The sequence below is a fragment of the Convolutriloba macropyga genome, chromosome 9, assembly GCF_964194025.1.
Source record: "Convolutriloba macropyga chromosome 9, txConMacr16.3, whole genome shotgun sequence".
In the NCBI taxonomy this organism is placed as follows: Eukaryota; Metazoa; Xenacoelomorpha; order Acoela; family Convolutidae; genus Convolutriloba; species Convolutriloba macropyga.
Window position 1 is genome coordinate 40,986,607 of NC_134476.1, and position 14,780 is coordinate 41,001,386.

The following is a 14,780-nucleotide window of genomic DNA, read 5'->3' on the forward strand; positions in this document are numbered from 1 at the left end:
CCGTCGCTGGATGTGATGCAGCAACTGACCAATCATCAACACGCGTGATTGAAAAGCACGAGCCATGTGGATTTGCTTTGGCAGTTAATGATCATCACTCGAATGTTCTCTATTTTCATCATGTGGACAGCTCAGAAGATTGTATGGGCAACTTTGTTCGAATGCTGCATTCGTTAGCAAGGGACATACATGAACGCAAAAAACAGTTTCCTTCTACAACGGAAATCGGAGAAGCTTGGACAAAAAGAGCGCTACACACTGTTGGATATGCTAAGAACCATTTGACAGCGAGCTTGACCCCGAAGAGAGCATAGATTTAGACCATTGTCATTTTAGTGGCCAATTCTTGGGCTGGGCACACGAAAAGTGTAATCGAGGGAGACGGTATGTCAATTTTACGCCTGTGGTCGGTCATAACATACAAAACTATGACTTACATCATATTTGTCTTGATCTGAACAACTGTGAGTCTACCACAACAATAAAAATCATTCCGTCAACAGATGAGAAATACATATCAATGACATTCGGAGTTCTGATTGATACTATTACAACTCAAGAAGGAAGAACACAAAAAATTTACGAGTATTTAAGATTCATCGATTCGTACAAAATGATGAACAGTTCGCTGGAAAAACTTGTAGAAATTTTACCTGACACACATTTCGATTTCATGAAAGCAATGTTCCCCTCGGTTTCCGAATCAAGCACACACTTACTCAAACAAAAAGGATATTATCCTTATTCTTATGTATGTGATCGTACAAAGTTTTCTGAGCAATCTCTACCACCCCTCTCAGAATGGCGCAATACATTAGAAGGCGGAAAGTTGGCTGTTAGTGAAGAAAATTTAGGTCATGCTAACCAAATGTGGAAGTTATTGGGGTGCAAAACTTTACAAGACTATCATGACGCATACCTTAAACTTGACTGCGCATTATTAGCTTGTGTATGTGAGTTTCACCGTGAACTTAGCTTTCGAACATACAAACTCGACTGCATGCATTTCTACACTCTCCCCAATATGGCAAAAGAAGCGTCACTAAAGATATGCAGGGCAAACATTGAGCTGATGACAGAACGAGAACATTTGGACATGATTGAACCGGCAATACGAGGAGGAGTAACATCTGTTTACGAGGAGCGTCATTTTGTTGCAAATAATAAGTATTTATCGGATTACCGGCCCTCTGAGGAGTCAACTTTTGCGCTCTGTGTAGACGCAAATAATCTCTATGGAAATGTCATGCAAATGGACATGCTACCAGTGGGGGAATTCGCCTTCAACGTAGAAATTACCCTTAACGAAATCCTCAATACCCCTAACGACGCTTCAGTTGGTTATTTTCTTGAAGTAGACTTAAATTACCCTGTCCACTTACACGATGACCACCGAGACTTTCCCCTTGCCCCTACCAAAGAAATTGTTCAAGATGATTGGTTGGGCGAATATCAACTTGAGCTAAAAGAACAACACAGATTACCCAGCTCGAATGTTTAAAAGTTGCTTCATACGCTATTCGACAAAAAGAACTATGTATTGCATTACAAACTGCTCAAATTATACGTTAGTCTTGGATTAATTGTTGCCAAAGTACACCGTGTCCTACAGTTCAAACAAGCGAATTGGTTAGCACCCTATATAACACTCAACAGTAATAAACGTCAAGCCGCCAGCAATAAATTCGAAGAGAACTTTTATAAGCTCATGAACAATGCAGTATATGGTAAGAATTGCGATTTGAAACGCAGACGAAGTAAGCTTACCATTGCACGAGATGCTGATCAAGTTCTGAGTTCCATTTCAAAGTTTGAGTTTGATCGGTTCATGATATTCGGAGATAACCTGGCCGCATTGTCCTTCCGCGCTAGAAAGATTTATTGGAATACCCCAACAATAATTGGAGCAACTATACTTGATCTGGCCAAGTATCAAATGTACAGTTTCCATTACTTCACAATGCGCGCTCATTTTGATTGTCGTTTGTTATATAGTGACACGGATAGTTTACGATATAAAGTCCGGAGTACAGACTTTTATGAGGAATTAGCAAGAAAGCCCGCTTCAGTTGTTAGTGAATTCGATTTCTCCAATTGTCCGAATGATCACTATTCATACAGTACGGAAAATAAACGGGTAATCCTCAAGTTTAAGGACGAATTTGCAGGAGATTTTATTACGGAGTTCGTGTGTTTAAAGCCGAAACTATACTCAATACTCTCAAAAAGTAAGTATTCTTTTTCTTTTCTAATGCATGTTAGTTCTATCTTTAAATTACAAAGGTTGTTAGTAGGCTCCTGAGTGGTATTAGTTTTATTATTATATACATAGGGGTTAGTAAACATATAAAGACTTGATTAAAGGCTTTTTTTCTCTTTAGGTTGTCGAAAACTTTCGGCTAAAGGAGTAACAAAGGCCGCTCAACAACGTCTCCGGCATGATGATTTCTTGAGCACACTGACGACAGGGAACGTGTTTCGCACTGAAAACACACGAATAATGTCCGATCATCATGTATTGGAAACTGTTACTACCAACAAAATATGCCTTTCAGCGTTCGACAACAAAAGGTTTATTCTACCCTGAGGAACAAAAACTCTACCCTTTGGACATTATGAGACCGTTGATTGTGGTGTGGATGAAATTGATTGGGGTAGTGATGATATTCAGTGGGATAATGACAGTTACTCAAACTTACTTCTCAGCTCTAGTCCAGAATGGGATAATGACTTTGTAGTGTCCCAAACTTCCTCAACAGCCGCTCTCTCAGTGCCAGACTCCACCACCAGCTCTTGGGAGACTCCCGACCCAGGATTAGTAGTAACTGAGCAGATAACTGAATCTGATATTGATACTGACGATATTGCAGATATTGACGCCAGTTCCAGTGAAAGCTCCTCTCCTGACAACCCCTTCATAAACTTTGAAGCTGAAGAAGCAAGCAGCAGCGAAGAAGAACCAGCACGCAAAATATGACGGCGCTAATGCCAATTTAATTGCATGCAATTTTGGTGAAACTGCGTGTAGTAATACACAGTGTAAATATTTAATTTGTGTGGAGTGTTTAGTTTGGTTTCAATTCAATCTTTTCTTACAAATCTAACAAACCGGAGAAAGGCGCAAAGGGAAAGGAATAAAAGCGGAAGAAAGCTAGTTTACATGTATCACGCACGGCCGTTGTTTTACATATAGCGCCGCCAAGGATAACCCCCTATTATCACACGTATTAATTCGAAGGATAACCCCCCCCCCTATCTTAGTACCCTATTATCTTACTACTGTCAGCTAAAAAAATATTCACTAGCTTGAATGGGATGACTTTTTGTCGAAAGAAACGGAATGAACGGGTAAAGCGCGATAGCATTAAGTCGCTGTGTAGCTCTCTTGATGCGTTAGTACCCTCTTAGCAAACTGATATGGCTTAGGATTTTGAAGAGAAGTCTTGAATTTGAACTTTGGTAGATTTGGACTTCCACTTATCAGATTTTGTTTTTTTTCCTTTTGATTTGATTTTCCTCTCTTTCCGAAATGAGTTGTATTTTGTAAATCATTGCTTAGTATGTGGATAGTTTAGGTCTACATTTAGTTTTACTTCAACCCAATTCGGGATTGGTCAGGTTTGTTTTAATGCAATCCAAAGGAATTAGATTGTATTGGTGCGCTGTCTTTTTAAAGACTTTTTGATATCAGTGAGAATTCAAATTAGAGTTAATTTTTGTCCCGCTGGAGTAGTAAAGGGAGCGAAAAGGAGTGTAGGTTTGAAGCGTCATTTTTCAAACTGGCGTTTAAACAAATTTTTGATTTTGACGGAATTATTTTTCTTTCTCTTGACTTGATTTGACTTGATTTCAGCGTTTTCCTTTTGAGTGCTCCTACAATTGTATACATGTGTTCTATTGTGCCTATTTGCAGTTTGCTGAATCTCTCAATGGTCAGCTAATACTTTTTTGACTTAATTGACGAAATTTTTAATTAGAGATCTCCGGCTGCTAGTGGGGCATAAATGAGTCCAATAATGGTTTAAGTTCATAGGAAATTGTTTTTAATCGCTTTGACACTTGTGTTTTTAAATAATACTGGCGAAATTTTGAGTTTCGCCTCTGTTTTAGAAAATTTTTATAAATTAGTCCCATTAATCATTAATGAGAGCTCTAATGGGCTACCAATGAGTCATAGCTGAATCGAAGTATTGACCTGAGTAGATGGCAGTGGTTTTATTAATTTTGTCGCTATTTGTTCTCAATATATTATTATTTGTTTCTTGAGTTGTGCCCGTTTGTTGCTTTTATTGTGGTCTTGTCCTTTTGTCGCAATAATAACAACTATCGCATTGGCCATCCAGCACAGCGTGATTTTGGTCGGTTTAGCGGCTTGACGATCTAGCTATTATATTCTTCGAGATACCATTTGTTTTTAGTAGGGTTGCAATTAATTTTTGGTGCTTGCATTTATTAGGTTACCCTTTGTTTTTAATGCATTTAATTTAACATATTTTTGTTCCGGCCCCTCTCGAGGGGGGGGACGAACTATATACTCAAATGGGTTTTTTTATTCAGACAATTTCGGCCGATCGATATATTCATCGTAGAGAGTTGAGACTGGTATCCTTAGAAAGCTTGTCGAGTGTAGAATATGGAATTAAAAAGATGTTTTTGATTTTGGTTTTTTTACAAGGAGTCATCGAGGTTTAAACTTTTGAGAAAATAGAGTGAATTCCGTTGATTTTATTCACATTTTCTGAGTTTTTGACTAAAATTTCGCTAATTTTGCCAAAAGTTGTTGAATTTTTTTCAAAAAAGTGCTGTTGATTTTTCTTTTAAAGACAAAAAAGTAATGTCGGCTATTTATATTTAATTTTTGTCAAAAATTTTGTCTAAATTTTTTCGAAATTCAGACTTTTTCATCAAAAACAGCACGAAATAAGTTTTTTTAGTCCACTTTGATTAAATTTGCAGGATGTACACACCCAAACACCACTAACACAATCTTCGTAGACTCAAAAGAAGACTATTTCTACATTAAATTCCGTTGCGTGTGCGCCGTAATTAAAAAAATTGCCGTTTCTTGCTAACTTTACTCGTTGATTATGAAAAAAAAACGCAACATTTATTTTTGTTTTTTTTATGTAACAAAATATCGATAACATTCGAAAAATTAAGTGTTGCTAGGACGAACAGCATTAGGAAAGCTAGTTTTAGAACAATCCTGGACTGTTACAATCCAAAAATAATTCCGATTGTAATCAGTCGGTCTTTTTTTATAAAAAAAATATCGATCTTTTTTATATATTAATTAAATAACAGAGCATTTCATATCAAATCTCACTAATGATAGTCCAATTCACTTCTTAATTAGCTCCAATTTATTGTATCTTTTTTATGTATTGAAATCATATGGTCGTTTTTACTTTTAAAAAACGTTTGATTTTTAAATAAATAATGGCTTATTGAGTTTTGCGTCCATTTTTCTCTTAATTTGGTCATTTTGTAGCTTAGTGTCAGTAATCAAAGAATGCTTATTTTTTCTACTGAATTAGAATTCATTATTTAGTGCGGTTTTAAAACTTAAGTTTTTGTTTTCTGGCTTTTATATAGATTTCACATTTTTTTTTAGTTTCATGTATTTGCACAGTTTTCACGTTTTCTAGATATGTCACATTATCACATTATTGACGTTCATATATCACATTGTTTGCGTTCAAAAAAGAGCACAATTGATAATGTTTAAAATCTTGAGGATATAAACTCTGGTCTTAACGGCTTCGACAACAATTTCTCGAAGAATTTAATTGTTTTTTAATTTTTTTTTAAATGCCGTTTTTACTTTGTTGTTTTAGTCGTATGAAATTTCCTGTACAATGACCCGTTTTCATTGGCGTTTCATGAAAGAATGGATGGGCTGATTTTCTGATATTAGTAGATAGCTGATGGCTTTCATGACTTTGAAAACAATTGTTTTCCAAAGCAAAAAAAAAATTTCAACTTCGCAATTTTGTTCCTTTCATTGTCCGGCTGTTACCTAGTGTCGTTAATTACAGACCAAATATTACAATATTGTTGTCAAGGGAAGAAATCAGAGGGATTGGTGTCAAAAAATCTATTGTTTTTAAAGATTTCGTTATGACTTTACTGGCTTCCACACGGGTTTTTCAAAAAAGTAAATTAATTTTTGATTTTTGTCATTTTACGTTCTTTTTGTGGACGTAAGACATATTCTGGATAATTGCAGGTCTCATTCAGCGATAATTGCAGCTTCTTCTTGAAGAACAAACGAACCTATTTAAATATTTCATTTTGTAATTAATGGCTTTCATGTCTGGAAATAATTTTTTTTCGAAAAGAAAAGTATTGCTTAATTTTGCCTTTCTTTTTTGTCTACTTGTTACCTGGTTTCGTTCATGAGAGGTCACATAATACGATATCGGTGTTCAAGGAAGGTGCAATCGAACATATTTTGAGTGCCAAAGTACGGCTTCACCGTTTCCAAAGCGTTTTCTGACAAAATTTAACTGATTTTTTGTTTGTTGTCTATTTGTTGTTCTTTTTGTTACCGCATAAAAATTGAATACCGACCGTTCTTAATTCCCATCTTTAGAAACTCGTAATTGTGAACCTATGGGATAGTTTAGTTGATTTCTAATGGTTTTCATTACTTTGAAATTAAAAAGTAATGTCGGCTATTTATATTTAATTTTTGTCAAAAATTTTGTCTAAATTTTTTCGAAATTCAGACTTTTTCATCAAAAACAGCACGAAATAAGTTTCTTTAGTCCACTTTGATTAAATTTGCAGGATGTACACACCCAAACACCACTAACACAATCTTGGTAGACTCAAAAGGAGACTATTTCTACATTAACTTCCGTTGCGTGTGCTCCGTAATTAAAAAAATTGCCGTTTTTTGCTAACTTTACTCGTTGATTATGAAAAAAAACGGAACATTTTTGTTTTTTTTTATGTAACAAAATATTGATAACATTCGAAAAATTAAGTGTTGCTAGGACGAACAGCATTAGGAAAGCTAGTTTTAGAACAATCCTGGACTGTTACAATCCAAAAATAATTCCGATTGTAATCAGTCGGTCTTTTTTTATAAAAAAAATATCGATCTTTTTTATATAATAATTAAATAACAGAGCATTTCATATCAAATCTCACTAATGATAGTCCAATTCACTTCTTAATTAGCTTCAATTTATTGTATCTTTTTTATTAATTGAAAGCATATGGTCGTTTTTACTTTACAAAAAAGTTTGATTTTTAAATAAATAATGGCTTATTGAGTTTTGCGTCCATTTTTCTCTTAATTTGGTCTTTTTGTAGCTTAGTGTCAGTAATCAAAGAATGCTTATTTTTTCTACTGAATTAGAATTCATTATTTAGTGCGGTTTTAAAACTTAAGTTTTTGTTTTCTGGCTTTTATATAGATTTCACATTTTTTTTTAGTTTCATGTATTTGCACAGTTTTCACGTTTTCTAGATATGTCACATTATCACATTATTGACGTTCATATATCACATTGTTTGCGTTCAAAAAAGAGCACAATTGATAATGTTTAAAATCTTGAGGATATAAACTCTGGTCTTAACGGCTTCGACAACAATTTCTCGAAGAATTTAATTGTTTTTTAATTTTTTTTTAAATGCCGTTTTTACTTTGTTGTTTTAGTCGTATGAAATTTCCTGTACAATGACCCGTTTTCATTGGCGTTTCATGAAAGAGTGGATGGGCTGATTTTCTGATATTAGTAGATAGCTGATGGCTTTCATGACTTTGAAAACAATTGTTTTCCAAAGCAAAAAAAATTTCAACTTCGGAATTTTGTTCCTTTCATTGTCTGGCTGTTACCTAGTGTCGTTAATTACAGACCAAATATTACAATATTGTTGTCAAGGGAAGGAATCAGAGGGATTGGTGTCAAAAAATCTATTGTTTTTAAAGATTTCGTTATGACTTTACTGGCTTCCACACGGGTTTTTCAAAAAAGTAAATTAATTTTTGATTTTTGTCATATTTTACGTTCTTTTTGTGGACGTAAGACATATTCTGTATAAATGCAGGTCTCATTCAGCGATAATTGCAGCTTCTTCTTGAAGAACAAACGAACCTATTTAAATGTTTCATTTTGTAATTAATGGCTTTCATGTCTGGAAATAATTTTTTTTCGAAAAGAAAACAAGTATTGCTTAATTTTGCCTTTCTTTTTTGTCTACTTGTTACCTGGTTTCGTTCATGAGAGGTCACATAATACGATATCGGTGTTCAAGGAAGGTGCAATCGAACATATTTTGAGTGCCAAAGTATGGCTTCACCGTTTCCAAAGCGTTTTCTGACAAAATTTAACTGATTTTTTGTTTGTTGTCTATTTGTTGTTCTTTTTGTTACCGCATAAAAATTGAATACCGACCGTTCTTAATTCCCATCTTTAGAAACTCGTAATTGTAAATCTATGGGATAGTTTAGTTGATTTCTAATGGTTTTCATTACTTTGAAATTAATTGTTTTTTTAAAAAAAATAAGCGAATTTTTCAAATTTACTGCTTTTGTTCTTAATTGTCTAATTGTTACCAAGCCTTTTTATGGACCAGTCCCATATCCTTTCTGGTCAATTACAAGTTATTCTGTTTAGTTTCAGTTTTATCTGACGCTATTTTTGTCTTTGCTTTTAAACTTTGTTTTTTAAAACGGACATAAATTTTTTTGATGTAATTAATGTTTGTTGTTGTTGTTTGATTTTGCTGTTCGTCTTGCCTCGCTGTCCTAATATTGGTATATCTCTTTAATCTAATGCATCATTTTTTACTGCACTGATTCATTTGGTTTGGAGGCTATCTTTTCGTTCATGGACCATTTTTTTTGAAAAATACTTGAATTTTTGAGGTTTTCTATCTGTTCCTCTTTTGGAACACTTATGTCAAAATTGCGGATGAGCGGGGTCGGAACCTTATGTGCGATCGCACATTACTGAGCCTCCTTGTTGGTTTTTAAAGTCCTTGTTGGTTTTAAGCTAACTTCCTGTATCACTTATTTGACTGAAAGCGCTTTTAAACAGCAGTTGCCCTGCAAGTCAATCTTTTTTGTTACTTTTTTGTTGATGGAGTCAATGTGGAAATTGAAATCAAAATGAGAATCTGGATAAACCCGTGAAGCGGAGTTTTAGATGCTCATTATTTAAATATTGTTTTTTCATTCTTGTTGACCAGCGATTTTCCGTCAACATGGCGGGTTTGTTTAGATTTTGTCGGTTTGAATTACCAAAATAAACAGAAAATTTGAAGAGCTGTTGAAATGAAGGGCTTCCAATGCATGATTTTGTCCAAAGATAGCAGGAGAAATGCTCGCCGAATTTTGTAAACGCAGATTTTTATGTTATGCGACGTTAACTTTTTTTGAGCTGGGATTGATTGATTCAACGAATTTTTGTAAACCAGCACTACAGTTTATTTTTCGAAGTATTCAGCGTGTACACATGAAGACAACGATGAGGGTTACCATGACAGGATCTTCTATAGTTCGATAGAGGGGAAATGCGCTGTAAAGGGAGATTGAACTTTTGTTTATCTCAATGTACCTCACCTGGATAATGGCGAGGTTAAAAAAATAAATTCTTGGCAAGAAAAAAATAAAAGATGTATGGCTGTATTAGTTGGAAGTCATTATGCTGTGTGGAATCAGATCATTTTGATTACTCTCTCTGTAAAATTTTGTTATGGTAACTTCGTTAATTCGTTATGAATCTTACGTTCGATTCTGGTTTATTGTATTGACTTTTTTCCGTAGACATTGATCACATTACTACTGTTTTTTGTAGCTTCCGAACTGTCCTAGCCACAATGATCTGTAACAAAATGCAATACTTAGTATCAGTAGGTGAATTCTATTATTTGAATTGCATTCAGATTTGCTGAAATTTAAAATTTATGCATTGTACTATGATACAACATTTACGTCTAAAGAGCTATCAGGCTAATCGATTCGACGCCCCTTTGACGCATGGAAACATTTTTTGAGGAGGAGGAAGTATGTAACTTCAAATGCATGACCGTTTTGTTGACGTTACACATGTTTACAAATATATCAGCAAGCAACAGCAATTTTTTTGTCAGTCAAATTTTCAATTTTTGTTTACGTATCGTAGCAAAAAAGAAGCATCGTTTTTAGCACTTAGAGCTGAATTTTAATTTTTATTTAAAAAGCTACAAAATTAATGGAAGGTTTAAATCGGGGAGCTGTTTCAAGAATTCGAAAGAAAACGAGAAAAAAGTACGGAAAAATTGCGGGGGGTGTTATTTAAATATTTTAGTTGTGTTAAAATTGTTAAATGATATATACTAACGATTTAAATATTTTAGTTGTGTTAAAATTGTTAAATGAATTATACTAATTTGCTCAAAAAAATGAAAATTTATAAAAAATATTCCAAAAGACAGAAAAAGAAAATAATAACTATTATTTTTAATTGCTCTTGAACGTAGTTCATAGCAATTATTTTAAACGTGTGTCTTTCTTTATGCAAATCTTTCGCTTGACAATTTTGCGCTTTTCTTCTAGAACATTCTTTGACTTCTCAAGTGACTTTTTCACGCTTTCGTTCTCGATTCTTGAGTGATCTCTAGTGCTCCGAAGTTGCTAATATAAAATCGGTTGCGGCGTAGCAGAATTAACTGACTGTAGCGCAGTGGTTAGTGAGGGTGGCCATGGATCGAGAGGTCAGTGTTTTGAATCCCGGTGGGGTCAAAGTTTTTTGCGCCCATAAAGAAAAATTGATCTAGGCTGGAGCCCCCGATGAATTAAATTGCCTCGCCTGTCGTTCAAGAGCAATTCTTCCGACATTTGTTGGTTTATGTTTATTTTTATTTTTCTTTTCTTTACTATTTTAAGTTTTTAAGTTTTCTAAAATTCTGTTTTTAGTTTGAAGTCGAAAAATTTTGAACTGAATAAATTGGGAATATTTTAGAGGAAAAGAATTTTTTCTCTCTTTTCATCGAAAGGCCTAAGTAATATTTTAAAATATAGTACCTTCGAGTATTTTTATGTTTATTTGCCCGCATTTGAAACCAATTGAAGAATTGTAACATTCCTGATGTACACGAAAACTTTATTTTTCTAGACACAGAGGAATCAGAAACCACAGTTGAAATACTTAGGTTGTTTCTTTTGCAAGTTTCTCTGGCTTCCTGAACATTATTGTAACTTTTTCGGCTTAAAAGATCAAACACAATTTTATCAAATTCTTTTTGTATTTTCTGCTGGCGCTTGCGGTAAACTCAAGTTCCATAGTTAATTTCAAAAAAAATGTACTTGGAAGTTCACATCGATGACCAAATTTTCAATACTTGGTTCTAGTTATCTTCTATTCGGTTTTATGTTGATTAATATTTAGGCTTCAACTGACTCTATTTTGAGCTCTTAACTGGTGTACACTGCACTGTTTCTTTCAGCTACCTGAAAATGTGAAGCAAGCACTGGTATAGTTTCGCTTTCATGAATATTTGAGAGGTCAGTCATTGATGCTTGGTTTTTTACGACTCGATGAAGGGATCTGGTGATCTCTGGTTTTAAAATTGGTTACAGTGAGAATGAAACAAGTAAATAGATATGTAGGTTGAAACAAATGTTAAGGTCTGTCGGCTGAAAATGTCAGAGATAAAGAGTGGTTTATCGATTCTTTTTTTGAGAGAAGTGGAAAAACTGCAGACCGAGCGGAAACTTGTACACGTGCGGCATTTCCAATCAGTTTTTTAACATCTCACTATTTTTCGAAGAAAATAGTTTATACGTTAACAAATGAGTGTAGGGAGAATATAGCCTACATACAACATCTTTAGCGTATGTATGACATTTTGAGGCAATTTTGAGCTGTTCTTGTTATTTGGACGCTTTACGAGCTTTTTCAGCTGTTTTGTGTGAGTTTTCAAATTTATACAGAGGAGTTTTTTTGGTTGAAGTTCGCAATTATGATTGTTTTAATTTTTTCCAATGAAAATTGAATATAGTAAGTCAAATTTTGGCCGCATTTTGTCTTTTATATGTTCTGCCTGTTGCCTCTGTTACTATGCTTTTCAGTATTTTTTGTTCAATTGTTAATTAAGAACTATTCAATGGATGTTGGTGCTGAGAGGAGAGACCTGAATTTTCACTTGGTCAGCTAAAAAAATATTCACTAGCTTGAATGGGATGACTTTTTGTCGAAAGAAACGGAATGAACGGGTAAAGCGCGATAGCATTAAGTCGTTATTTAGCTCTCTTGATAAGTTAGTACCCTCTTAGCAAACTGATATGGCTTAGGATTTTGAAGAGAAGTCTTGAATTTGAACTTTGGTAGATTTGGACTTCCACTATCAGATTTTGTTTTTTTTCCTTTTGATTTGATTTTCCTCTCTTTCCGAAATGAGTTGTATTTTGTAAATCATTGCTTAGTATGTGGTTAGTTTAGGTCTACATTTAGTTTTACTTCAACCCAATTCGGGATTGGTCAGGTTTGTTTTAATGCAATCCAAAGGAATTAGATTGTATTGGTGCGCTGTCTTTTTAAAGACTTTTTGATATCAGTGAGAATTCAAATTAGAGTTAATTTTTGTTCAAGTTTTTTTGACCTTTTGATAGCAGTGAGAATTCAGATTTTGAACAAAATTCATTTTTGTCCCGCTGGAGTAGTAAAAGGAGCGAAAAGGAGTGTAGGTTTGAAGCGTCATTTTTCAAACTGGCGTTTGAACTAATTTTTGATTTTGACGGAATTTTTTTTCTTTCTCTGACTTGATTTGACTTGATTTCATCGTTTTCCCTTTGAGTGCTCCTAAGATTGTATACATATATTCTATTTTGCCTATTTGCAGTTTGCTGATTCTCTCAATGGTCAGCTATTACTTTTTTGACTTTGAAATTTTTCGTTATCGTAATATATTGGCGAATTTTTTTTTATCTCAGTTTAATTACAGATCTCCTCGGCTGCTAGTGAGACATAAATGAGTCCAATAATGGTTTAAATTCATAGGAAATTGTTTTTAATCGCTTTGACACTTGTGTTTTTAAATAATATTGGCGAATTTTTGAGTTTCACTTCTATTTTAGAACATTTTTGACAATTAGTCGCATTAATCATTAATGAGAGCTCTGATGGGCTGCCAATGAGTGATAGCTGAATATAATTATTGACCTGAGTAGATAGCTGTTGTTTTATTAATTTTGGCGCTATTTGTTTTCAATACATTATTATTGGTTTTATGAGTTGTGCCCGTTTGTTGCTTTTATTGTGTTGTTGTCCTTTTGTCGCAATGATAAAAGTTATCGCATTGGCCATCCAGCACTTCGTGATTTTAGTCGGTTTAGCGGCTGGAGTTTCTAGCTATTATATTCTTCGCATGAGATACCATTTGTTTTAGTAGGGTTTTATTGAATTTTTGGTGCTTGCATTTATTAGGTTACCCATTGTACTTGATGCATTTAATTTAACATGTTTTTGGTTTTTAAAGTCATTCTAAGCTAACTTCTTTCTGCACTTATTTGACTAAAAGCGCTTTTAAACAGCAGCTGCCCTGCAAATCACACTGTTTTGTTACTTTTTTGTTGATAAACACGTGAAGCGGAGTTTTAGATGCTCATTATTTAAATATTGTTTTTTACTCATTCTTGTTGGCCAGAGATTTTCCGTCAACATGGCGGCTTTGTTTAGATTTTGTCGGCGTTTGCGCTAAACTCAAGTTGTATAGTCACTATCAAATTTGGTTTACTTGGAATTTCACAGAGATGACCAAATTTTCAATACTTGGTTCCAGTTATCTTCTATTCGGTTTTATGTTGATTAATATTTAGGCTTCAACTGACTCTATTTTGAGCTCTTAACTGGTGTACACTGCACCGTTTCTTTCAGCTATCTGAAAATGTGAAGCAAGCACTGTTATAGTTTCGCTTTCATGAACAAGTAATTTTAAAACGGGACATTTTTTGGAAAGGTTGAGAATCATAATTTTCTCGTAAATTTCTGCGGGCATTCATGCTATACCTTGTATCCGCGCATCGTAATTCTTTGGTTGTAAAGTTGGACTGTAAAGTTAATTTATTGGTTCTATAAGGGCCATTCAAAAACGTAGCAGGGCGAAAATAGCCATATGAGGAGTAGAACGAAAAAAGAAAGTCTTTCTTTTTTCAGAGCTTTAGAGACTTGAATGCACTTTGATACTTTGCGCTATTAATTTGGTTTGATATTTTTAGCAGTCAAGTTGCTCTTATATTCGATTTAGCGAAAATTCTTTAGAAGTTCTCTCACTGTTTTCTCAAAATTTTTCCTTTAACTAAGATCAGGCATTTTTTGTTAAGTAGAAAAAAATTTCCTAATTCGTGCCGGAAGGCTAAGCCCTCCGGCTCATTATAGGTTACATTTGGCTGCACGTTCTCTGAATTGATTGCATCGCAATCTTTATAACAGCATCAGAAAAAAAACTTTTGGTTTGGTCAAACTTTTGGTAAGAATTTCAATCATAATTCCTTCAGTTTCGTCGAAAATGATTGAAATATGAAATCTCCGTACACCAGAATACACCAGCCTGAGTTAATTGAGATACAAAAACGTCAGTTTTGCTTGTAGAAAGATATAATTAAGTTTTTATGTTCTTTCTTCAATTGGTAGTGTAAACATTGAAAAAAAAGTTGTTTAGCTTGCCAAATTAGAAATTAGGCGAAAACAGGACACGTGAATTAAAACTGACTTGAAATAAAAATTTTTGATAAGAGACAAAACTTGACATAATATTCTGCTCCATCTTTTGATTTCGATTTATTC

The 14,780-nt window shown here is 34.0% G+C and overlaps 1 protein-coding gene across 1 annotated transcript in view; it reads left to right on the top strand.

Moving 5' to 3' along the window:
• LOC142345784 (condensin-2 complex subunit D3-like) overlaps positions 1 to 14,780 on the top strand; it is a 127,046-nt gene that overhangs the window by 22,472 nt on the left and 89,794 nt on the right. The window lies entirely within an intron of this gene.